The sequence below is a fragment of the Cynocephalus volans genome, chromosome 5 (assembly GCF_027409185.1).
Source record: "Cynocephalus volans isolate mCynVol1 chromosome 5, mCynVol1.pri, whole genome shotgun sequence".
NCBI classification, from domain to species: Eukaryota; Metazoa; Chordata; class Mammalia; order Dermoptera; family Cynocephalidae; genus Cynocephalus; species Cynocephalus volans.
In genome coordinates this window covers 92,588,080-92,615,573 of record NC_084464.1, presented here as the reverse complement: position 1 = coordinate 92,615,573, position 27,494 = coordinate 92,588,080, and the positions used below count along the sequence as shown (strand labels likewise).

The 27,494-nt window shown below is 35.8% G+C and overlaps 1 protein-coding gene across 6 annotated transcripts in view; it reads left to right on the top strand.

The window, feature by feature from the left end:
* RNGTT (RNA guanylyltransferase and 5'-phosphatase) overlaps positions 1 to 27,494 on the top strand; it is a 303,195-nt gene that overhangs the window by 216,862 nt on the left and 58,839 nt on the right. The gene's annotated exons all lie outside the window — the stretch shown is intronic.

The following is a 27,494-nucleotide window of genomic DNA, read 5'->3' as shown; positions in this document are numbered from 1 at the left end:
GGATTAGGGTTTCAACATATGACTTGGGTGAAAACAAACATGCTGAACATAACGTATAGATATGCTTTCTTTTTAGGGTAGTTAATTATAATACGTTGGGAAAATTTATTGCTAAATATTAAGAGCCTGAATTCTAGATTTAGCTCTTATTCTGCTAAATATATTAATTATGGAAGTATATTTTCAGTATTGTCCTTGGGAATCAGAATCCTGATAAAGCAGTTCATTTGTATTTGTAGCATCATGGAGACTTGTTCTATGCCTTTTTCCCCCACCTTTTTTCCTTTTCCTAAACTTTACCTTTTGCAGTCTATTGTTAAAATTCTAGTGATCATTAGGTAAAGCTGGGTAATAATGTGCTTTCTCATTCATTGCATCTATTTTTTACATTGGGTATTTTCTTTAAAATGACTCAGTTTGAGGTGATACTGAAGAAGTTTAAAATTAAACATCATATCTCAGTTTTCTAAGATTAGGAATGCTTATAATGAAACTAAGTTATTAGAAATTTTATTCCCCAAGTTCAACCTAATTCTTTCTACTTTTGAAGTACCACGGCTTTTTGTTGTTAGCATTTAGTATATTTTGCCTTGTATTATAGTGAGTTGTTCACTTGACCTTCACAGTACAAGAGTACTTCAAAAATTCATGGGAAGTTTGTATTATCTTTCAATTCTGTTTTTCCATGAGCTGGTTGCAGTTCCCTCATGTAATAAAATGTTTTATACTTCACCTATTCTTAAGTACGTGTTTTGAATTAAATTCAGTTCACTGAAGAAAAGATCAACATGTGACCCATTCTGATATCTGGTCCTTTAATATGGATATATTGATTTTGTTTCTGTTCCAGCTTGCTTCTGGTCGGGTTGTCAAATTACATATTCATTTTTAGTTTTACTGTTAATTCATAGTTCACTTCACCTGGTTAGATTATTGAGCTTTTTTTTGTTTGTTTCCCCAGTAATCTTTTAATTTCCTGGGGTGAAAATAGATGATCATTGCTCAATTACTTATAAATGTAAATTTCATTCTAATAAATGCCATTTAGATATCCAGTCCAACCATAAAAATGCCTGCCATACATGTGTACTAAAAAATGAATAAATGTATGAATGGGTAAACTAATTAATGATACTTATCACCTGTTCATTTAATAGTTTATCCACTTAGGTATTTGTAGGTATGGTTACTATGTTCAAGTATTTGTAGTTGTTAAAAATTCTTAACTTTTATTTAAACTGGTTAGTATTTAAGGCAGACTCTTTGCTAGTGGGCATGAACAGACTACCTGAAATCTGGTAACTTAATTAAGATGTACCAAGTTAATAGTTATCCAAAGTAAGTTGAGAAGGTAGGACCCATTAAGCATAATTGCATGGAATTGTTATATAGATTAAATGAGATAAAGTAACTGTAAAGTACTACACAAAAGTTAGTACGTTTATTAAGCAATAATACATGTTATACACTATTACTGGACTATAACTACATTTCTTAGAATATGCAGTGTTGTGTTTGAGCATATAGACTGGGTTGTATAGATTGTCAGGATTGGAACTAAGCTCTACAGGATTATCTAATTCTTGGCAAGGTGTTTTTCAGTGTTCCCAAATAATTAGAAGAAAAATTTTAAATAACTAATAACTAAGTATGATAGATGATTATTAAAAAGCAGATTTCTAAATGTCAGTGCTATAATTAAAAAGTGAAGCTTTGGAGGTTCATTTTGGATGAAATATTTGTAATTCAGGTTTATTTTATAAAATATTGAAAGGCTGGACATTGAAAGATTTCATTTGCCTCTAGAGATTGTTCAAGAACAAGACTGGATTTTCTGTTTATTTAAGATTAGGAATGATGAAGGAAACAAGTGAAATGGTTTATTTGCAGATGAAAATATATTGTGTCATTGGAAAGGAATCCCAGTTCCACCCAAGAAAACTTTTAAGTACATCAGTAATATTTAGCTTTTTAATTTTGAGCCAAAAAGAATTTACTGAGAATAATCTAACTTAAAAAATTTCTGTGAAATATGTCTCTTAGTTTACAATTTTGAATCTGTAGAAACTTATATAATTTTTTCTTAACTTGTGCAAAAAGAGACTGTATCACTTTTTGTATAAAAGTTTTTTTTTCACTAATATCATTTTGTTGTTCTCCTTACAATTGTATGTAATAGGACAGTACAAAGTGCTGTGGACTTATTATTCTATGGAAATGTGTCCTTTTAGGGATCATTTGCTGTCTAGACTTCTATTTATCAGTACTTATGAACAGATTGTACACTGTTTAGGTAGATGTGGTTGCAAGGCAGCATTTGAATAAGAGAAGAGTTTCAAATATGCTTAGAAAAGATCTGAAGGACAATTAAAATCCAGTGTCTAATAACCATTTTAATGCAAATGTCATCTTTTAATTGCTTGTATTTTGTTCCCTTTCTTTATCATAATAAATCTATTGATCATGGTTTCTTTTAAGAACCTACTGATGATTTTAGACAGATAAAGGCAATAGTCTTTTTTTTTTTTTTTTTTTTTTTGGTGGCTGGCCATGTAGAGATCTGATCCCTTGACCTTGGTGTTATCAGCAAGATGCTATAACCAGCTGAGCAACCAGCCAGCCGAAGGCAATAGTCTTAACCTTTAGACAACATATAGTGCATTTAAATACCTATATATAATAAAACCGTATTATTTTAGATCAGACTCTTTTGTAAGTCTGGATGTGGTATGCACACAGGTTGAGTGGAAGTTCACTTTTATATTGACTTTGTAGAGCAACTTGCTTTAAAAAATGATAGTTACAAATACATTTTGGAGAGTATGTTTAGCCTTACTGAGGGAAAACAAATGAAAACTTTCAAAGAATTGTTAAGCAATTTTAATTACATTCATTTGTATACAAACAATATGCTATTTACAGTGTCTAGCATAACTTCTACTTTGCATATACTCATTTTTGTAATAGTACAAGGTTGAATGAGAGAAACGTATAATAGAGAAATAGCAAGCTAACTCTAAAATGCAATTAAAATGTAAACTAAACTAGGTAATGTGATGTATATGTGTGCATATTGTGGATTATAAAAATTCACCATACCCAAATTACAAGATGACCTGTTTGATTTAAATCAAATAGAGATGAGATTGGGGTAAATCTTTTTCTACAAAGAGGGCATAACCTCTGGGCTCAAGGTGATTACTTATTGTTCAATAGGGTTCTTTGAGATTTTTTGTTCAGGTTATATCCCTAAATGAATAAATAGTTTTCTTACTCTGTATTTGTATTCTGCAAAATGGTAGCTGCTAGCTGCATGTGGTTATTGAGCACTTGAAATGTGACTTATCAAAAATGACATGTGCTCCAAGTGTAAAATATACATCAGATTTTGAAGACTTGATACAAAAAAATGTAAAAATTTCTGAGTAGTAACTGTTTGATATTTATTACCATGTTAAAATGATAATATTTGAGAATATCCATTTAAATATGTTATGAAAAGTAATTTTATCTTTTAATTGTTTTAATATGGCTACTATAAAATTTAAAATTATATATATGTGGCTTGCATTTGTGGACAGCACTATTGGACAGCACTGATCTATAGGATCTTAGAAATTATAGTACACATATGTGTTAGATAATTGCAGTTTAGCTTGTGTTCTAAAAGCAGTTCAGATGTTATGCCTGTCTTGGCCTCATTTTCCTCCTTTGTATTGTTCTCCCATTCAGTCTCAATCCAGTTTGAAAGCTGTTGTGTCCCAGCATAAGATTCTCTTGTTTCTTAATTTCCATAATATTTTAAGATAACTATTTATAAATTAAGATTTTATCATCCTTCTAGAGGTCACAGACATTGGCAAGCCACTTAGTAAATGAATATGAATAATTTAATGCTGTGTTTTGAAGAAATGAAATCTCTTTTCTAGCCACCTTTCAGATTCCTCTTTTCTCAGAGGAAAGCATATGCCTGCTTGGTATTATTGCCAAAGTCTGAAGATTATCGTTTAGGACCAAAACCCATTCCTTTTGCTCCTGGAAAACATATACAACATCAGGGAAAATAGAACAAACTGCATAAATTCCATTTATAAAAGACAGAAAAAATCTTCAAACTCTGAAGTGCTGCCTAAAGTTGATATCCAGCAGAGCTATGGGTTAAACTGCTCTGAGTGGCAGAGAGCTGCCTGAGAAGAACCCAGGGGCCACAGTGGTGAAAGATTTCAGAAAGTGCAAGCACTAATGGACTATATAAAGGTCAGGCACCAGCCCTAAAGTTCAGACACTGAGCTTGAGCCACCATGGTCAAGGCTGAGATCTGACATTAGGCAGTAGCCATGATGGCAGAGAAAGGAAGAGAGAGAAACAGAAGGTGTGGAAAAGTATCTAGTGGGAGGAGATCTCAGCATGCAAACAAAAATACCTTTTCTGAAGTCCTGGGGTTACCTTAGAGAGCAGAGCTGTTACCCTTGGGATACTGGTCAGTGAAGTAACTAGGCAACTAAGCTGGCTGAACCCAGTGATGCAAAAGAGGAATTTGAAAGAGATAGTTTGTCACTGTGGCAAGGAAAAGAAAGCTACCTTTATCTACCCTTCTCCCAGCCCTTCCTTCACTGGAACCTCCTACCCGGTCCCAGAAAATCCAATCTCTTCAACCAGAAGTTACAAAGTGTATTGATATGACATCAATTTAAATATACTATTAAAGGGAAAAAAGAAAACTATGAGGTTAACAAGCAGAACATACTGGTAGACAGTCTTCCCTGGTATACCCTTTGCACCTGAGTATATTAGTCCTTTAACTATATACTTATTATGTTGAATTGTGGATCTTGATTTTTCAGTATCTTTCACTAAAACATAATATTCTGAAAAGTAGAATCTGTTGTTCCAGTGCAAAACAGTCTCTGTGTCCTGGAAGGAAGGCCTTTTGTATTTTAGAGATGGTGTTAATGCTCTAGGTAATAAGATTTGTCAGGGGAAAGGATTGCCATCATAGTCTCTCTAAATTAGGAAAAAGTGGTATCAACTAGTAATTGGCCTAGTTTGTAGGACCATACTTCAAAGAAATGTTTAAATATCTTCTGAGAGATAGTTCTGACCCATTTCCTTGCCTGAATGAATAAAAATCTTAAGACTTCTTTCTGCTCTGTCTCTCTCTAAGAAGTCATAAAGAATGCACTATAATAATTTTCTTAGTCCTTTGATAAAATCACTCTGGGATTTATGGATCTAACTCTGCTTAAACCAGATGATGCTGTTCCCTAATACATGATTTACTCCTTTCTAGCACAGCCAATCAACACCTTAATGGAGTATAAAGATAGTAAATATAAGATGGAACTTTTGCATGCTATAGGTCCTATATATGCCAGTTATGATTCCTGATTTTTTTTCATAGCTATGACTTCTTGGTGTTTTAAAAATATTTTTATTGGCCATATCATTTGACAGAATGAAAAAATATAATTCAAACTTTTAAAATAGAAGAATGTAGCTGATGTGACCACTGGCTTCTACTTTTCCTGAATGGATTTCCACCTACCCAGCAGATTTTGTGAGGAATGGGTAATAGCAGAGACAATAACTGTACTAGTTGTGAAGAGCATTCTCTTCTCTTACTGATTATAATTGTATCATTTATGAGATCAAACATAAGTAAGAAAGATGTTTGATATTGTCTACCTTGTCTGGAGTATTTATAGCAAGATTGGAAAGATCTGTTACTTGCTTTCCCATAGACAGTATATCTCTTAACACTGGGAGTTAAGAAGCCTTTAAGGATTTCATTTTTATTCTGACATTTTTTAATCATTGGCAAAATCTACTGTGCTACTAGACTTTTTACATTTTCAGTTCTCACAAGCCATAGTAGAGCATCACTGATTTTGTCATGTATTAAAAAAAATTTGGCTGTGGAAAGTTGATTTCCATAGAATGATAATCACTAAAAAGCTAAACCCCTGTCCTTATTCTTTAAAATAAATTGCAACTGGAGAAGTAAAAAATTCTGCATAGTTTGCAAATGCAGAGTAGCAAACTTTTATAAGGAAAAAAGCATTGTGAAATGTGTTTTTCAATCCCATGAGATTCCAGGAAATCAACTATACTTCTCAGCCCTCTGTTACCTTCACTCTTAGAATAGCATTGTGAAGTGATTGATGGAAATAGAGACAGTCTTTCTGCCTTGTTCAAGGCTCTTCAGATAGCATCTCTGTGGTCATTTTGAGTTAGAGGTATTTAATTTTTTTAATCATTATTTGAAATTGTTTTCTGTGTAGCACCCTATCTTTTGACATAGGAAGTATTTTATTATAGGTTAGTTATACATAGATTAGCTCAATCTATTGTTAGTTTTAGAGGGTTCAGGGAGAGAAAAGGTAAATTTGGAATCATATTTATTTAAAAGTTATCCCTTAAATATCTAATCTGGTAAACGTGGTTTATTATTTTATATTATAGATTATATGTATATATAATTTGTATTTATTATGTATTACACTATATATTATACATTTATCTATGTTATATTGTTGAAGTAATTATGCATTATTGCCTCAAAGGAACCTTGACGTTTCAGACTTGACTGTTCATCCTCCTAATTGAACAAGGGACTGTTCTATCTAAACAAAACTTTAGCTAAGTTTCTTGACCTTGGATTCTTTTGTTTGATAATATCAAGATCAAGTTCTGAATTCTTCTGAGATTTCTTCTGGGGAGGTGGTGAGCTTAACAGGGAGGGACTATTTTTTAAATAAAGCTACTGTCATTTCTTTCATCATTAAAGACACTTTTACCTTAAAATTAGAAAGAAAATGATAGATTCTATTTACTTTACCTATTTTTTTTAATGTTAGGGAAACTACAAAGTGTGTTTATTATTACCAAATTCACCTATTCAAGGCTATTATGGGCATAACATGTGGCATTTGCACCTGAATTCCAAGTAGCAAACGAGGCACTGACATTATGGATGCTGGACAATTAGGTGAGTTTGAAGCATTTATTGGGTAGTTAGCCTTTCCATTTTCTCTGCCTTTTTACTTAGGAGACTTTTCATAGATTGAAACCTCAAAGAGCCAAGTATAATAGTTCTCAAGTTTTTTCTAGATAGCATATTTTTTTATATGAAAGCTCAGAACCTGTGCACCTACTCCCCCCAGTCTCCATATCCCTCGCCAAACACATACCCGGAATTGCATGCAATTTTAGGTGGTTCTAAGATCCTCTAAAGCTTATCCATGGCCTAAGTTAAGAACTCCCCCTCTAGATAATATACTTTTTTTTCTTCACTCAGTTAAATCTTTGAAAAGACTACTTCTTCCTAGAGGATCAGTAAGGTGGGCTCTGAGTTTCTGATGTTATCTTTTAAATGAGTTATATTTAAAATTGGACTTCATTAAGATTTACTCATCATTTTATTAACTGATAGGATAAAATATTATTAGTGTTTTGTTTATGATAAATTGCTTGGCTAATTTTTGGTTACCATCTAAATATTTGCCAAAATTTTCCCAAGAATTTCTCAAATAACCAATGCTAAACTTCGTATTAGTATTAATATTGATGAAATTGCTTTTTTCCTCTTTGAAGGAATTGACTTCTCTACCTTGTGTAGTCATATTGACTTAATAACAAGTTTTAGTAATGTCTTTATCATTTGATGAGGGTGTGGCAGACCTAAAGAATGTTTGGTATTATTTAGGGTTATAATGTAATAATTTGGGTGATGGGTTTTTGCTGGTTTTTAGTTTTTAAAGTTTAGAGGTAAAACTTAAAAAAAAACTACTTATGAGTGAATTTTGAAATATGTAATTTAATCCCCAAAAGTGTCAATCTAATTTAACGAAGTTGTAAAACATCACAATCTAAACATGTAGTTTCTGAGAAGAAAAGTAAAATGATATAAACAGAACATTCCCTTATTTATTCATTCGGCATTTATTTATTGAGCACCTCTTATGAGCTGGGCACTATTCTGGATGCTAGAGATAGAGCAGTGGATAAAATAAAGCCTATGCCTTCACAAAGAGTATATCCTAGGGGGAGAAGGAGGCACTAAACAAATATTAATGTATAGTCTATTAACTACTTTTAAGATCCACGAAGAAAAATGAAGTGGGGTGAGGGTGATAGGTTTGAGCTGCTGTTTTATAAGAAGTTGCTGGGGAAGGTCTCACTGATAAGGTGGCAGCAGAGATCTGAAGAAAGTGAGAGAACAAGTCACGCAGTGGCATCTGGGGGAATTGCAAATGCAGAAGACCCTTGGAGGAGGGTTTGCCTGGCACATTTAGAGAATGAAAAGCACCAGTGTAGCAGAATGAGCAAGTGGGAAAAGATGAGTTATGGGTAGATTTTATAGGGCCTATTTTTAGGTACTTTGGTTTTTACTCTGAATTAGAGATGGGACACGTTTGGAGGATTTTGAGATTGACATGAACTGACTTACATTTTTAAATGATCACTGTGGCCGCCAAGTGGAGTTTGTAGAGGAAAAGGTGGAAGCTGGGAGAGTGATCAGTATATGAAGAAGATTGCTGTGAAATGACCTATGTTTTAAAAGAATAACTCTGGCTGTGGGATGGAGGTAGACTGTATCTTGCAGAAGGCTCTTCAGTGATCCAAGTAAGAGATTATACAGTAGTTTGGATCAGGGTGGTAGCAAAGGAGGTGTGTGAATATTAGGGGTATATTTCATTGGTAGAATGAACAGGCTTTTCTAATGGATTGGATATGAGGTGAAAGAGGCAGAGGAGACAATGAAGGTTTTATATTGAGACAAAATTTTGTTTTGTTTTTGTTTTTCCCTGAGCAACTAGAAATATGAAAGTAGCATTTACTGAGATGAGAAAGTATACAGGAGGAAATAGTTTGGAGGAGAAATGAGGCACATTTGGTTTGAAATATCTGTTCACATGGGCATACTGAATATATAAGTTTGGAGTTCAGATAAATGGTCTAGGTAGAGATGAGAAATGTGTCAGTTATTACAGAGGATAGGTGGTATTTAAAATCACAAAAGTAGATAAGATCACCAAAAGAGTAAAGATCTATAGGTGAAAGGTTCCAGGACTGAGCCCTGGGCCAGTCAACATTTTCTCAACAGTTTATTCTCTCCCACATATTAGTACTGTGATCCTGGTTATTACAAACTAAGCTTTAATTTTCTCATAATTCGGGTTAATATGAATATAATTAATATTAATTATAACCTGCCTCATAGAGTTACTGTGAAGATTAATTAAGTAGTCCAAGTTAATTAGCACAGTGCCTGATATAAATAATTTAATAAACATTGGCTGTTATTATTTATTTCATATATGTTTATTGAGTATATTATTGAATACCTCCTACAATGATAAGCAGTGTGGGGGATATAGAACAAATATTACATATCATTTGCCCACAGGGAGTTACAATATAGTTGTGATAAAAAAAACACACACACAAGCACACACACATGAAATGATGGTGAACTGTGTATATGTAAATAAGGGCCGAGCTGTGTAGCACAGGTTGTTGATGCTGTGGAAATATTCAGGGCAGTGGTAAATCAGTGAGGATGGGGCAGTCGAGGTAGGCTTCGTAGACGAGATGGCATTTGCACTAGGTCTAGAAAATTGGAAAAAGATAGAAGGATATTTCAGGTGGTGATGACTGTGGCACATTCTCAAGACAGTAGAAAGGCCGAATTGATGAAAGCAGAGGCTTCCGATTCCTTCCAATTCCAATTATAACAAGGAAATCAGAGAATAAGATGTAAGTCCTTGTCTTAAATTTTAAGCATCTTAATAGCAAAGTTTTATATTGAATCTATTTCAGCTCTTCCCTTATATATATCTAACTATGTGAGGGTATTTATATGAGGGGTCTTCAAAAAGTCATGGAAAGATTTGTATTATCTTTTAATTCTATTTTTCCACGAACCTTTTGAAGTACTCTCATATAAAATTGTCACTGCTATATTCCTATATGAGTGCTGACTTGGCACTTTCTCTGAGGCAGGACATATTGTAAGTGGCAAGTTCTTTCTATGCTTTTATCACTGCAGGAGGACTTCTTGTCAGTGTCAGTGTCTTTGCTTGTTGGTGCAATCAGCATCAGTTTTCTTTCTTTATTTCTAGATCTTTCTACTTAGTATCACGATGGCATAGTTTCCTTATTCATTATGCAAAACACCCTTTTGGGGAATGGCAATGAGATGGGTTATAAAATATTAATAAAAAGGGAAGGAAAGTTAAGCTAAATATTAAATATTCCTATAAAGAAATTATATATGGTATTATTTCTAACATACTGTGTCTTATAAGTAGTCCTTGTAGAAATGTATTCCTTTCCTTTCATAGTGCTCCTAGCACCTAAGAGAGACAGGTGCTCATCTCATGGTTTCCCTAAGAGAGATGTATGAAGAATAAGTAGCTTAAACTGAACCATCTTATTTGTGTTCATTTATTCTTATAAACATGCACTTAATCCTTTAGAAATTTCATTTCAAACTGTATCACATGTATGAGGTTGTTTTTATAATAGTATTTTTTTAATAGTCTGAAATGGTTATAATTGAAAGTACTGTGCTCTTCATGGTTTATCAGTAACTATGTAATCTGAGATACTTTGATTGTCAGACTGCTTTTAAACTATGGTTAAAACTTTGAGTAAATAACAGATTTGATAAGTAGTCTATAAACAACATTGATAGGTAGTTGACAAGAAACATTGCATGTACTCTAAGAAAAAAAAATGAAGCAAGCTATTTTGGATTACTTTATTATGGCAAAAACAGATAAATAAAATCTAGCTTGGCATTTCTCTCCAGTATGTCTTCACTTTAGATTACAATACTTATAATCTTTTCAGTACCTCTCTAATAAATGACAGGCTGTTGAAATTTAACTTAAATACTTATGAAATAGTTCATTTCCCTTAGTACCCATGCACCTTTAAGTTTTACTTTTATTTGGGCTTTGTAGACATAGAAAATTGTTTCACTTTATTTTAAGCTACCTTGATATTTGCTTTACTAAATTATATTTTTACCTTGTAAAGTAGTTGAAACAACTATGCTTGCCATTTTCATGTATTGTAGTAGAATTCTATTTTTAAAAAATACTAGTTGAAGGTGTTTTTTAAGCTTCCAGATTGCTGCTTGGAATCATTTAAATTATAGAATCATATTAATGTACCTTTCTTACCTTATATCTGACAGGAAATCTATTAGCACTATTCCTCATTTAAAGTGATACTTCTCTGAATTACTTATATGTAAGAGTAAATTCACAGTGTCTTTTCTTCTCATTAGTCATGTATTTTATTTGATGGTAAAGGTTGTACCTTGTAAAATAAAACATAAAGACACCTCTACTTTCTTGTAAAATTAATCCGATCTTTGAGGCAACACACTGCCTTACCTCATTTTACCACACAAAAGACTCGCTTTTTTCCTACAAATAAATAGAAAAGCATTTCAATGCATTGATGACATATTCAGTAGTCATATTGATCCTAAGACTTGATTCATGATGCTTGCTTGCAGCTGCTAACTTGTTAATCTTAATTTAAAAAAAAAAATTATGGGAACAATTTTTATGGTTTTTGGAGTCAAGGAATATTAGCAAATTTAGTCTCTTCTTGGCTGGTTAACTGAAATCTCTTTATCATTGCAATCTCTCATATTGTTGTACTGATTTTTCTTTACTTCTCTACTCTCCATTCTTCCTACTTTCATCCCAATAAGTCACATATCACATCAGACTCCCGACAGAAATTCTAGTCTTAGAGGCTCTTTTAATTAACTCATTTTGCGTATCACCAGCTATAAAGTAAAAGGAGGCTCAGAGTTTGTGAGTTTTATAATAATAACCAGATTTAGGAAATGAGTGGAATATTTAAATTTGATCTTAGAGATAAATTAACTCTACCTCTACTGACCATAATCAGAACATTTGCAAAATTATGTTTGTTGACTCTTATGCCACAGATGACTTTAGATGTTTCAGTACCAGCTAAGGATGTAATACAGCAACAGTTTTGAATTTTGCATGAATACTTCAGGTTTTTTTCCTAAAACTAGATTGAAGAAGAATTTTAGGAAGTTGTTAAGCTTCTTCATTATTTCTATTTATGCTTCATTTGTAGGAATCCTTTAAATTTCTCTACGACTAGGTAATTTTTATCTTGTTTAGGTCATGCCAGAACTTTAGCTGGAAGTTTTAATTTTGCATGTTAAAGTATATTATGGCAAAGTAGCCTACATATAAATTTGCTTCATATCCATTCACTAGAAAAATCTGCATCACATTTCTCAAGTATATTTTAGACTAACTTTATATCACTGTAGTTTTTCTCTAAGGAGGCGTGTGTTGTTTTTTGTGTGTTTTGCTTTTTCATAGATTATTTACCGAGCAACGATTGATTACCTGCCACGTGTCAGGCACTATACTAGAGGCTTGGGATTATAGTTTAAAATGTTATATAATGACACTTGACAGCATTTGATAAGAGAGTCTTAAAAAATGAAAATTTTTATCAGTGGTTCCAATGTTGAGTCATAGTGTATCTAAAGGAATTCCATAAAGCCAGCTATATGAGTTTGCACTTAACATGCAAGCCTTTACAATCAGGGTTTAAAGTCTATAGTAGTCAGAAGGCTACCACAGTACGTGGTTCATGTGAGTCCATAACAGAATTTGCCAATTTGTCTTAGTTTCTTGTAGTTTAACTACTTTAAACTTGCTGCCTCTTTAAGACTATGAGCTCCCAAAAGAGAGGATTAACTTTATGTCTCTGGTATCTGGCCCAGAGTCTGACATGTACTATAAATAAATGGTATATAATAAATGATTGATTAATGGATCATATAATTTCCATGAAGAGATAGAAGGTGGGGGAGTGCCAAGATGAATAGAAGTTTGACCTAATTTTCCTCCCCTCTTGTTGCCTTTCTCTTTTCTTCTTTGTTTCCCTCTTTAAGAAGCAGACCATGTTGGTCAAGAGACACTCTGAAGAGGTTGGATAGAGCTTTGCAAGCCTCAAACTAATTTTATCACTCAGAGTTGATCACATTCTGGGGGATTAATTATCCTTTACCAAACTTCTTAATTATTAAAAGCAATGTTTGTACAGCATGGAACTTAAAAACAAAGAGCCCAAGGAAGAGAAGTTTGGTTCCCAGTTTTACTTCTTCCAAGCTTTGTGCTCTTAGGTAAATCTATCATTTCTATTCCCTCTTATATCTATTAAATGAGGATAATCATGGTACCTAACTCATGATACCTAACTCATGGGGTTCTTTGATAAGATTAAATGACAATCCTAAATTCCAAGTACTAAAGGAGTATTCAAATTTAAATTAATAGCAGAGAGAAGACTGATGTAATGTAAAATTGTTCGCACGTTGAGATTCTCAGTAAATAACTTCAGTTTTTATTATTGATATTGCCTTTGTTATTATCAGTACTAATTTGTAGTAATATATATCTTTACTAATATGCACTATATATGTGTAAAAAGGTACGCATACACACACATGTATACTCCTGTCTACCTATGTATTTTAAATACTCACATAAATGCCTACTATTTGCAGCATCCCATTTCTAATACAACTCAGGAAACTTAATCAGTTATCAGAAGGTTGCTTTGTGAATATGTGATCAAAGAAAAAGAGATGATCATGAAGGATGTTTCCTACACACTGTAGTAGAGCTTGGAAAATTAGGCCTTCCACATTAGTGTATACTTTGCTAGCATCCAGATTACTCATCTTTGCTAATTATATCAGCAAGTCTGTGTCTTACCCTCTGACCATCTGCTTGTCTTTTCTCCCTCTTTCGTGTACGTAGACTTCCACATATATGAAATCTGACAGATTTACATTATAAACTCTTATTTGTCATTAACTACAAACTTCAATATTTCATACAACACAATTTTTTCTTTTTAAATATCATGTATTTTGAGAACATACTTTGGTCTTTTAATGTATTCAGTGAATTTAAACATCAGTTAAGCACATATATTATTTCATTTAATTGTCAAAACATTTTTGTGAGATCATATTCATTTGTTTAACAAAATACTGAAACTAAAAAGGAGTTAAATGAGTAACCTAAATTTATACAGTTAATGAACACCACAGTTAGGAATCAGACTTACTCTATGATTTCAAGCCATCCTTTTCACAGCATCATAACAGCCTGAACAAAAAGGACTTAGAAATCCCTATTTATGAGTCACCTTTCTTAGAGTGAATTACTTCCATAAGTATTATTCATTCTGTAGTAAATTTTAGTTGACTCAACTTCAGAATAATCTTTACTGATCTTGTAAGTCTACTTCTTAAGTGGCAGAATAGAGGAAAATAAGAGATTACATATCCTTGAGAAAAGAAAGAATAAGTGTCAAAGTTGAGAAGGTATCCAGTAATTGGAGGACAGCTTTAACAAGAAAGTGACAGGAAGGAAAGCTAAGAATATATGTTTAGAAATAACAGATGGGAGTTTCAAGATGGCGGTGGCTGCGGCGGCTGGCGTGGAGTAGCTAAGGTGGAAAAGGCGGCCACTGGGCCTCAGGCAGCAGGGAAACTTGTGGACCTTCCTCTCGCCATCTCTTAAGGGAGGACTGGAGCTGCTGGCCGGTCGTGGGGGGTAACCGCCACTTTGCCCCCGGCAGGAGAGGCTGCCTCATTTACAGGCAACAGCTTTGAAGTGTGGAGCAGGAAAAGAACTGTTTCTTAGCTGCAAAAGCGAGTCTTGAAACAGGGAACACGGCACCAGGGCTGCTGTGGATGCAGCCAGGATCCCGGAGGCCGGGGCCGCGCTGAAGGCAGCCAGCTGCCCTATTCAGGATTCGAGGTTTCAGGCCGGCATTAAAGAAGATTCCTGGGAGCGCCCGAGCTGCGCCGCGACTGAACAGCCCGAGGCGGCAGCGGCCGAGAACGGGGAAGGCAACAAACCAAAGACAGAGAGCGAGCACCCGACCTGGCACAGCACTGTGAGTGACCCCTGGCACAGCTCTGTTCGGAGGGTGGATGCCCACCGGGCTCCCGCCTGCACCACCAGGCCACTCACCGCCCCGGTGCTGCCTCCATTTTCCCAGGTGAGGGCAGCTCCGCCCTGCTCGGCCATCACTGAGCCCTCCCACTTGCTTGGCCTGGCGCGGGGCTTTCTGGAGCCTGCGGACCGGCCTCCTCTCCCACTCCCTCCGCGGTTCTCTGGCGGGGCTGGTGGCGTGGGGCGTCCCCGGCTAGTGTTGGGAGGGCAAGGAAGTACGGGCGGGCTGACTGTCACTCCACCACACCCTGGACTCCGGCCCCCGGTAAACTTCCTGTTACTGGGAGGCAGATACCATCTCTGCGGCCACCAGTTTGGAAAAAAGCCTAACGAATTTCTGGTTGGGAATACTGTGGTAGGAGAGTTCCCAGGTCCGCTTGAACCTGCTGGAGAGCAGGCCGCAGGCGGGCGCTAGACTCGGTTTATACCGGGGGGATACAAAGGTGAACAAGTTCCGAGAAAGATCTACACAGTGCTACAAAGGCACCCAGAGAGACCGGTCGTCTGTGCCTAGCAGAAACCTGGTAGGCTTCCTGGGCGAGGCGGTGCCGAGCAGGGTCTTGAAGGCCCAGCTGATAGACGAGGGGTGCAGAAAACACGCCCCAGCCCAGCACAGTGCGCACAGAGGGGGGAGACGTGCGGCCAGGGAGGCGGAGACTCGACAGAAACCACACACCCGGTGGGGTCGCCACTGCACGATCTAACAGCCTGGGCCAGAGCACACGGAACGGGGAGAAGTCCTGCACAGGAAGTGAAAGCTCAACAGAGATCATACACCCTGTGGTACTTGATCCACCAGCCCAGCAAAGTCCAAGTTGACCAGAAAGGTGGCTCCCCGGAGAAGCCCAAGACCCGAGGCAACCACACACACAAGGCACTAGAGGCCAACTGAGCAGTCACGGAGGGAGCCATACCAAATTGGCAACCACAGCAACATCCTAGTTAGTCATTAGTCTCAAACCGGTGGACTGTGAAACCCCCTGCCACAATGAATAAACACCAAAAAAAAGATACCAGAAATACAAAAAATCAAGAAAGTACACCACCAAAAGTTAATAAATCTCAAACTCTAGATCCTATAGAACAAGAAGCCCTTGAAATGAATGACAAGGAATTTCGAGTGATAATTCTAAGGAAACTGAATGAGATACAAGAAAACTCAGCTAGACATCATGATGAAATGAGGAAAAGTATACAGGATCTGAAAGAGGAAATGTACAAGGAAATCAATGTCCTGAAAAAAAATGTAGCAGAACTTGCTGAACTGAAGAAGTTATTCAGCGAAATAAAAAAACACAACGGAGAGTTTAACCAGCAGGCTTGTCGAAGTTGAAGAGAGAACCTCTGAACTTGAAGATGGGCTGTTTGAAATAACACAAGCAGACAAAAAGAAAGAAAAAAGAATCAAGGACATGGAAGAAAATCTGAGAGACATATCAGACAACCTCAAGCGCTCAAATATCCGAGTCATGGGTATGCCAGAAGGGGAGGAAAATGGAGATTCCATTGAAAACATATTCAACAAAATAGTGGCAGAAAACTTCCCAGGTATAGGAAAAATCACAGATCTTCAGATCCAGAAAGCTCAACGATCTCCAAACGTATTCAACCCAAAAAGGCCTTCTCCAAGACATGTCATAGTCAAATTGGCAAAACTCAGAGACAAAGAGAGAATCTTAAAAGCTGCAAGAGAGAAGCGTCAAATCACCTATAAGGGAGCCCCAATCAGGTTAACATCAGACTTTTCATCACAAACCCTAAAAGCTAGAAAGGAATGGGATGATATTTTCAAAATACTAAAAGACAAAGATTGCCAGCCAAGAATACTCTACCCTGCAAGGCTATCCTTCCGAAATGAGGGGCAAATAGTATATTTCTCAGACAAACAAAAACTGCGGGAGTTCACTACCACACGACCACCCTTACAAGAAATCCTCAAGGGAGTACTGGGTTTGGTTCCTGAAAAATAACTACCACTGCCATAAAAACCCAAGAAAAATCTAAACCCGCTAGTATAATAAAAATGGCATTCATGAAGAGAAAACAAGCTAACAAAAACACTATCTACAACCTAAGGAACCAAGAAACACAGAAACCAAACAGTAAATCAGAAAGCAAGGAACAAAAGACACCTAAGACAACCAAACAACCAATAAAATGCTAGGAATAAATCAACACCTTTCAATAACAACTCTTAATGTTAAAGGCTTAAATTCCCCAATTAAAAGACACAGACTGGCGGACTGGATCAAAAAGCAGGACCCAACTATATGCTGCCTACAAGAGACTCACCTCACCCATAAAGATTCACACAGACTAAGAGTGAAAGGATGGAAAAAGATTTACCATGCAAACAGAAAAGAAAAACGAGCTGGAGTAGCTATTCTTATATCTGACAAAATAGACTTTAAACTAAAAACCATAAAAAGAGACAATGAGGGACACTACTTAATGATAAAAGGACTGATCCATCAAGAAGACATAACAATCATAAGTATGTACGCACCCAATGTTGGAGCAGCCAGATTTATAAAACAAACTCTATTAGACCTAAAGAAGGAAATAGACACTAATACCATAATAGCAGGGGACCTGAACACTCCACTGTCAATATTAGACAGATCATCTAGGCAAAGAATCAGTAGAGAAACACAAGATCTAAACAAGACTCTAGACCAATTGGAATTGGCAGATATCTACAGAACATTCCACCCAACAACCTCAGAATATTCATTCTTCTCATCAGCACATGGATCATTCTCCAGGATAGATCACATATTAGGTCATAAATCAAGTCTCAATAAATTCAAAAAAATTGGAATTATCCCATGTATCTTCTCAGACCACAATGGATTAAAACTAGAAATTAATAACAAACGAAACTCTGGAAACTATACAAACACATGGAAATTAAACAGCATTCTACTTAATGACATATGGGTCCAAGAACAAATCAAGCAGGAAATCAAAAAATTTGTTGAAACTAATGAAAACAATGATACATCATACCAAAACCTGTGGGATACTGCAAAAGCAGTATTGAGGGGAAAATTTATTGCATTAAATGCTCACTTCAGAAGAATAGAAAGATGGCAAGTGAACAACCTAACACTTCACCTTAAAGAACTAGAAAAACAAGAACAATCCAAACCTAAAGTTAGCAGACGGAAAGAAATCAATAAGATCAGAGCAGAACTGAATGAAATTGAAAACCAAAAAACAATTCAAAAGATCAATGAATCAAAAAGTTGGTTTTTTGAAAAGATAAATAAAATTGACAAACCATTAGCATGGCTAACAAAAAAAAGAAGAGAGAAGACTCAAATAACAAAAATTAGAAATGAAAAAGGCGATATTACAACTGATTCATCTGAAATACAAGGAATCATTCGAGACTACTATAAACAACTATATGCCAACAAATTTGGAAATCTGGAGAAAATGGATAAATTTCTGGACACACACAAGCTCCCAAAACTGAACCATGAAGACGTAGAAAATTTGAACAGACCAATAACAATAAAGGAGATTGAAGCTGTTATCAGAAGGCTCCCAACAAAGAAAAGCCCAGGACCAGATGGATTCACAGCAGAATTTTACCAAACATTCAAAGAGGAATTGACACCGATTCTTTACAAACTATTCCAAAAGATTGAAACGGACGCAAATCTCCCAAACTCATTCTATGAAGCAAACATCATCCTGATACCAAAACCAGGTAAAGATATAACCAAAAAAGAAAACTACAGGCCAATATCCTTGATGAATATAGATGCAAAAATCCTCACTAAAATACTAGCAAACAGAATACAGCAACACATAAGAAGAATTATTCATCACGATCAAGTGGGATTCATCCCAGGGATGTAAGGTTGGTTCAACATACGCAAATCAATAAATGTGATACACCATATTAATAAACTCAAACACAAGGACCACATGATCATCTCTATAGATGCGGAAAAAGCATTTGATAAAGTTCAGCACTCATTCATGACAATGACCCTTTATAAAGTTAGGTATAGAGGGAAAGTATCTCAACATAATTAAAGCCATATATGCCAAACCCACTGCCAATATCATCGTGAATGGGGAAAAGCTGAAAGCTTTTCCTTTAAGAACAGGAACTAGACAAGGATGCCCACTCTCACCACTCCTATTCAACATAGTGTTGGAAGTACTAGCCAGAGCAATCAGAGAAGAGAAGGAAATAAAGGGCATCCAGATTGGAAAAGATGAAGTCAAACTGTCCCTGTTTGCAGATGACATGATCCTATATATCGAACAGCCTAAAACCTCTACAAAAAAACTCTTGGAATTGATAAATGATTTCAGCACAGTAGCAGGATACAAAATCAACAGACAAAAATCAGTAGCATTTCTTTTCTCCAATCGTGAACATGCAGAATGAGAAATCAAGAAAGCCTGCCCATTTACAATAGCCACCAAAAAAATAAAATACTTAGGAATTGAGTTAACAAAGGATGTGAAAAATCTCTATAATGAGAGCTATAAACCCCTGCTGAGAGAAGTTAGAGAGGATACAAGAAGATGGAAAGATATTCCATGCTCTTGGATTGGAAGAAACAACATAGTGAAAATGTCCATACTACCCAAAGTGATATACAAATTCAATGCAATCCCCATCAAAATCCCAAAGACATTTTTCTCAGAAATGGAAAAAACTATCCAATCATTTATATGGAACAATAAAAGACCACGCATAGCCAAAGCAATGCTGAGCAAAAAAAATAAAGCTGGAGGCATAACACTACCTGACTTTAAGCTATACTACAAAGCTATAATAACCAAAACAGTATGGTTCTGGCATAAAAACAGACACACTGACCAATGGAATAGAATAGAGAATCCAGAAATCAACCCACACACTTACTGCCATCTGATCTTTGACAAAGGCACCAAGCCTATTCACTGGGGAAGGGACTGCCTCTTCAGCAAGTGGTGCTGGGATAACTGGATATCGATATGCAGGAGAATGAAACTAGATCCATACCTCTCACCATATACTAAAATCAACTCAAAATGGATTAAGGATTTAAATATACACCCTGAGACAATGAAACTTCTTAAAGAAAACATAGGAGAAACACTTCAGGAAATAGGACTGGGCACAGACTTCATGAATACGACCCCAAAAGCACGGGCAACCAAAGGAAAAATAAACAAATGGGATTATACCAAACTAAAAAGCTTCTGCACAGCAAAAGAAACAATTAACAGAGTTAAAAGACAACCAACAGAGTGGGAGAAAATATTTGCAAAATATACATCTGACAAAGGATTAATATCCAGAATATATAAGGAACTCAAACAACTTTACAAGAAGAAAACAAGGAACCCAATTAAAAAATGGGTAAAAGCGCTAAGTAGGCATTTCTCTAAGGAAGATATACAAATGGCCAACAGACATATGAAAAAATGCTCAACATCACTCAGCATCCGGGAAATGCAAATCAGCACCGCACTCTACCGAGTGAGCCACGGGCCGGCCTGGGGGAAATGCAAATCAAAACCACATTGAGATACCATCTCACCCCAGTTAGGATGGCTAAAATCCAAAAGACTATGAACGATAAATGCTGGCGAGGCTGCGGAGAAAAAGGAACTCTCATACATTGTTGGTGGGACTGCAAAATGGTGCAGCCTCTATGGAAAATGGTATGGAGGTTCCTCAAACAATTGCAGATAGATCTACCATACGACCCAGCTATCCCACTCTTGGGAATATACCCAGAGGAATGGAAATCATCAAGTTGAAGGTATACCTGTTCCCCAATGTTTATCGCAGCACTCTTTACAATAGCCAAGAGTTGGAACCAGCCCAAATGTCCATCATCGGATGAGTGGATACGGAAAATGTGGTACATCTACACAATGGAATACTACTCAGCTATAAAAAAGAATGAAATACTGCCATTTGCAACAACATGGATGGACCTTGAGAGAATTATATTAAGTGAAACAAGTCAGGCACAGAAAGAGAAATACCACATGTTCTCACTTATTGGTGGGAGCTAAAAATTAATATATAAATTCACACACACACACACACACACACACACACACACAAACCGGGGGAGGGGGGGGGGAAGAAGATACAACAACCACAATTATTTGAAGTTGATACGACAAGCAAACAGAAAGGACATTGTTGGGGGGGAGGTGGGGAGGGAGAAGGGAGGGAGGTTTTGGTGATGGGGAGCAATAATCAGCTACAATGTATATCGACAAAATAAAATTTAAAAAAATACTGGAAAAAAAAAAAAGAAATAACAGATGAATTGAAGTGTGGATAAACTTGTAGCTCAAGGCTGGATCTTCTCCATTCAATGAAAAATGAAAGGGTGGTGGTGGTGGTTTTTTTTGTTTTTGGAGTGAGAAGATAAAGATTGATCTGAGGAGATTTGGAGAAAGGAGGAGGTCTAAAACAATCTCTGTGGGAATCTAAGTACTTAATAAGGAAGAAAAAAGCATTTAAGATTATTGATAGACTTGTGTTTAGGAATGGATATGCTTTTTTTTTTTGTTATGATAAAATACACGTACCATGAAATTTGCCATTTTAAACATTTTTAAGTGTACAAATCACTGGTGTCAAGTACATTCTCAGTGTTATGCAACTATCTACTCTATCCATTTCCAGAACTTTCTCAGCATCCCAAACAGAAACTCTGTATCCATTAAACAATGACTCCCCTCATTTTGTCCTTACCTTTGCCTCTGGTAACCACTATTCTACTTTCTGTCTTGATGAGTTTGCATATTCTACATACCTCATATAGTCAAACCATACAATATTTGTCCTTTTGTGTTTGGCTTATTTCACATAGCATCATATTTTCAAAGGTCATCCCTGTTGTAGCATGTCAAAATTTCGTTCTTTTTTTAAGACTGAGTAATAGTCCATTGCATGTATATACCACATTTTACTTATTAATTATTCATTGGCATATGGATTGTTTCTACCTTTTGTCTATTGTAAATAATGCTGTAATGAACATTGGTCTACACAGGAGTCATTTTAAAAACTACATTAAAAAAATCTGTTATGAAATGACTGTGTTATTTAATTATACTTCTATACTGTTTAAGTCATTTTGAGAGTGCGGTTAATCTGTGTGAGGAAAATATGATATTATATGACTACTACTCATGTTAAGGTTGTGATGACCATAACCAGCTTTAAGAATTCACATGATCCAAGATCAAGGGTTCAGACTCCTATATTGGCCAGCTGCCCCCCGCCCCCCAAAAATAAATTCACGTGAGTCACTCGATAGCATGTAAATGATGAGTGGATGGAAAGGTGGTGGGATTATTAGATAACTTTCATTTCACTTTTTGACAATAATCGAATTAGTGTCACTGTGAGGAAGAGAGGGTTTTAAAGTAATTTATGTGTGGTGCTAGCCCGTTAGGTAACAGATTATATATATGTTTTAAGACATTATAGTCATACATGCTTTATAGTGTTGCCAGCACTGTCCAGTGAGAGTGTCTTTTTTATGGACATCTCATGATTTCATGATTTCCTATCAGTCTAGTACGTGAGATTCTGGAACTTTGACCTGAATGCTTAAATAGATTATAGTTATTATGTTACTGAGGTTTAACTACCGCATAGTTTAACTTTTTTTTTTTAAAGATGACTGGTAAAGTGATTGTAATCCTTGACTTGGTGTTGTCAGCACCGTGCTCTCCCATGTGAGCAAACCGGCCATCCCAATATAGGGATCTGAACCCATGGCCTTGGTGTTATCAGCACCACACTCTCTCAAGTGAGCCATGGGCTGGCCCAGTTAACTTTTAATTATTAGTTGATCAAGGCAGAAATCAAGGATAAATGTAGTAATTTATAAACAAGTACGAGTGCTTATAAGACTGGCAATTTAATTTTCTAGTGATTTACTTTTAAATTTGAAGTAATTAAGATAGTTCTAGTACTGTACTATCAGGTATAAAAAGTGTTTGGAGGCACCACTGCTGATAGAGGAGGCACCAGGCAGGCAGGAGAACCAGCCAGCCACCCTCCATAACCTGCCCCACCCGTGCAGAAGGCAGGACCCCACACCACCCCACTGCCAATGGGGGTGTCACCCAGTCAGGCAGAAGAATAGTCCAGCGGCCTGCCCCACCCATGCAGAAAGTAAGACCCCGCAGGCTGTGCCACTGCCACGAGACTTAGCAGCTTCTGCAGAGGTGGTCCACAACAGCCACCACCACTGCTAATACTGTTGCAAGGATGGCTCACTGCCTTAATAACATCCATGACCAATACATATTTGACTTTATTAACACAAGGAGAGTCATTGGACAAGCCTGGGAAAAGAGGAAGAAGTCTTTCTCCTCAAAGTCTACTCCAGAGTAACAGAAAAAGCAACTGATCTACCATATGACAAAAATCAAAGTAGAGATGCTAGAAATATGAACAAATCAGAAAATATGACACAACCAAAGGGATTCAGTAACTCTCAAGTACCCTTGAAATGACTGAAAAGGAATTTCAATTCACTATCTTAAGGAAACTCAATGAGATAAAAAAGACTCTGTAAGACAACACAATTAAATGAGAAAAAATATTCAGGATATGAAGGATGAAAGTTACAAAGAGATTAATACCTTAAAAAAGAATGTAGCAGAACTCTTGGAAATGAAAGATGCATTCAGTGGAATTAAAAAACAACTGAGAGCTTAAGGATCAGATTAGAACAAGGTGAAGACAATATCAGAACTCTAAGATGGCCTTTATGAAATAACTCAGGCAGACAAGAAAAAGGAAAAAAGAATTTTAAAGAAATGAAGAATCTCTAAGAGAGTTACAAGACAACCTTAAGCACACAAACATCCAAATCATGGGTGTTCCTGAAGGGGAGAAGAAAGGTAAAAGCATTGAAAATCTATTCAGTGCAATATTAATGGAAAACCTCTCACATACAGGGAGAGACACAGACCTTCAGATCCAGGAAGCTCAGAGATCCCCAAACAGTTTCAATCCAAAAAGATCATCTTCAAGACACATTATGGTCAAATGGGCAAAGCTCAAAGACAGAGAGAATCCTAAAAGCAGCAAGAGGAAAGCATCAAATCACTTGTAAGAGAGCCCCCATCAGACTAACAGCAGACTTCTCAACTGAAACTCTATAGGCAAGAAGAAAATGGAATGACATATTCAAAATACTAAAAGAAAAAAACCCTGCCAGCTAAGAATACTATACACAGCAAGCCTATCCTTCAGAAATAAGGGAGAAATAGTGTATTTTCCAGACAGACAAAAACTATGGTAGTTCATCAAAATTTGACCAGTCCTACAAGAGATTTTCAAGGGAGTCTTGTCTGTGGAATCTGAAAAACAATAATTGCTACCATGTATGCACAGTAAGAACAAAACCTACCAGTGAAATACAAATGCAAATGAAAAGACAAAAGAAACTAAATATTACTACCTTGAAAAAACCCCACAAACATGGAAGACCAATAATCAAGGGAGAAGAAAGGAACAAATGATACTCAGAACATCTAAACAAAAAGCCATAAAATGCCAGGAATAAGACAGTACTTCTCAATAACAACCCTAAATGTAAATGGATTAAACTCCCCATTCAGAAGACACAGACTAATGGTTTGGATCAAAAAAGCAAGACCTAACTATATGCTGTCTTCAAGAGACTCATCTCACCAGCAGAGATGCACACAGACTAATAGTAAAGGGGTGGAAAAAGACACCACACAGTTGGAAACCCAAAACAAGCAGGAGTAGGTATTCTTAGATAAAAGAGACTTTAAACCAAAAATCACAAAAAGAGACAAGGGATTGATCCAGCAAGAAGACATAACAATCACAAATATATGTTCATCCAACACCGGAGCACCGAAATATATAAAGCAAACACTGTTAGAACTAAAGAAAGAGATAGACCCCAATATGATAATAGTGGGGGACCTGAATGCCCCCCTCTCATCATTGGACAGATCATCTAGGCAACAAATCAACAGAAAAACACAGAATTTAAACTACATTTTAGACCAGTTGGTCCTGGCAGATATCTACAGAACATTTCATCCAACAACTACAGAATATATATTATTCTCTTCAGCACACCGAAGTTTCTCCAAGATAGACCACATGTTTGGTGACAGATCAAGTCTCAGTATCTTTAAAAAAATTGAAATTATCTTAACTATCTTTTCAGACCACAATGGATTAAAAGTAGAAATTAATAACAAGTGAAACTCAGGACTCTATACAAATATATGGAAATTAAACAATAGGCTCTGGAATGACCTATGTGTCCAAGAAGAAATAAAAGAGGAAATCTAAAACTTTCTAGAAAACAATGAAAATAAAAACACATCATAACAAAACCTATGAGATACTGCAAAAGCAGTACTAAGAGAGAAGTTATAGCAATAAAGGCTTACATTAAAAAAAAAGATTTCAAGTAAACAACTTAATTCTTCACCTAAAAGAACTAAAAAAATAACAAACCAATCCCAAAGTTAGTAGACAAAAAGAAATAATTAAGGTTAGAGCAGAACTAAATAATATAGAAACCTATAAAAGAAAAAAAAACAATACAAAAGATCAATGAGAGAAAAAAATTTTTTTTGAGAAGATAAACAAAATTGAAAACCATTAGCTAGGTTAACAAAATAAATAAATAAACACACACACACACACACACACACACACACACACACACGAAAGAGAGAGAGAGAGAGAGAGAGAGAAGACCCAAATAAAAACATCAGAAATGAAAAAGGAGACATAATCGATTCCACAGAAATACAAAAAATCATTAGAGACTATTATAAACAACTATATGCCTACAAAATTGAAAACCTGGAAGAAATAGATAAATTTCTGGACACATACAAACTACCAATACTGAACCAAGCTGACTTAGAAAACCTGAACAGACCAATAACAAGCAATGATATTGAAGCAGTAATCAGCAATCTACCAACAAAGAAAAGCCCAGGACAGGATGGCTTTACTGCTGAATTGTACCAAACCTTTAAAGAGGAATTAATACCAATTCTCTTCAAACTATTCCAGAAATTGGAACAGAGGCCAGTCTCCCAGACTCATTCTATGAGGCCAGCATCACCTTGATACCAAAACTAGACAAAGATACAACAAAAAACTAAAAACCAATATCTCTGATGAACATAGACACAAAAATCCTCAATAAAATACTAGCAATCAGAATACAGCAACACATCAAAAAAATTATACACCATAATCAAGTGGGATTCATCCCAGAAATGCAATCATGGTTCAATATGTGGAGGTCAATAAATGTGATACATCATATCAATAAAATGAAGGACAAAACCTTATGATTATCTCAGTAGATGCAGAAGAGGCATTTGACAAAATTCAACATCCCTTCATGATAGAACTGAAAGCTTTTCCCCTTAAGAACAGGAACAAGACAAGGATGCCTACTCTTACCACTCCTATTTAACATAGTACTGGAGCTAGTAGCCAGAGTAATCAAGCAAGTGAAAGAAATAAAGGGCATCCATATTGGAAAAGATGAAGTCAAACTGTCTCTATTTGCAGATGACATGATCCTATATATAGAAAAACCTAAAGACTCTTATCAAAAAATGCTTAGAGCTGGTTAATGATTTCAGTAATGTTGCAGGATACGAAATTAATGCCCCCAAATTAGTTGCATTTATATTCCCCAATAATGAGTTAACAGAAAGAGAAATCAAGAAGGTAAGCCTGTTTATAATAGTCACCAAAACAAGCAAACAAACAAACCTAGGAATCAATTTAACCAAGGAGGTGAAACATCTCTACAATGAGAACTACAAACCATTACTGAAAGAAATTAAAGAAGACACAAAAAGATGGAAAGACATTCCAGGATCTTGGATTAGAAGAATTAACATTGTGAAAATGTTCATATTACTCAAAGTGAACTACAGATTCAGTGCAGTCCCCATCAAAACACCAATGATATTCTTCACAGAAATAGAAAAAACAATCTTAACATTCATATGGAAAAACAAAAGACCCTGAATAGCCAAAGCAATCCTGAGGAAAAAAAAAAATAAATAAAGTCAGAGTCTTTTAAAGTCTGAGTACTTCAAATTATACTACAAAGCTACAGTAACGAAAACAGCACAGTACTGGTAGAGAACCCAGAAATCAGCCCACAGACTTACATCCAATTGATGTTTGACAAAGGCAACAAAAATATACATTGGGGAAAAGACTGCCTCTTCAATAAGTGGTGCTGGGAAAGTTGGATATCCATATGCCAAAGAATGAAACTAGACCTGCACCTCTCACCATATACCAAAATCAACTCTAAATGGATTAAAGACTTAAGTGTAATACCTGAAACTGTATAACTATTAAGGGAAAATATTGTGGAAACACTTCAGGAACTAGGACTGGATACAGAC